The following is a 277-nucleotide window of genomic DNA, read 5'->3' on the forward strand; positions in this document are numbered from 1 at the left end:
ACTTTAGATGGCCAACAAAGTTTGGTGCCAGAGAGAAAATCATTCAAGCTTACTCAAAGAGACTTTACACTAGAATAAAATAACTGGACCAGCTGTAATCACTGTGACGCCAACTCAACTTATATCTGATGATTCCATGGGCCGCACGGCTGATGTCCAAGTCAGGTGCACCTCCAGGCCGATCTTCCTGTAACAAACCAAAGACGCAATTTTATAGTCGAAGAAACAGGATGCAAAATAGGCAGGAAGCACGCAATTGCGACATAGGAGGTCAAAG

General features: G+C 44.0%; 1 long non-coding RNA gene across 1 annotated transcript in view; it reads right to left on the reverse strand.

Annotated features, from left to right (window-relative positions):
* The window catches only part of LOC127749157 (uncharacterized), a 1,497-nt gene extending 1,220 nt beyond the window's left edge, over positions 1-277 (reverse strand). Inside the window, exon 1 of the long non-coding RNA XR_008011001.1 lies at positions 120-277. This is a non-coding gene — a long non-coding RNA (uncharacterized LOC127749157). The remainder of the gene's footprint in view (positions 1-119) is intronic.

This window comes from Frankliniella occidentalis, unplaced genomic scaffold (genome assembly GCF_000697945.3).
Source record: "Frankliniella occidentalis isolate FOCC.00 unplaced genomic scaffold, Focc_3.1 Scaffold36, whole genome shotgun sequence".
Taxonomy (NCBI): domain Eukaryota; kingdom Metazoa; phylum Arthropoda; class Insecta; order Thysanoptera; family Thripidae; genus Frankliniella; species Frankliniella occidentalis.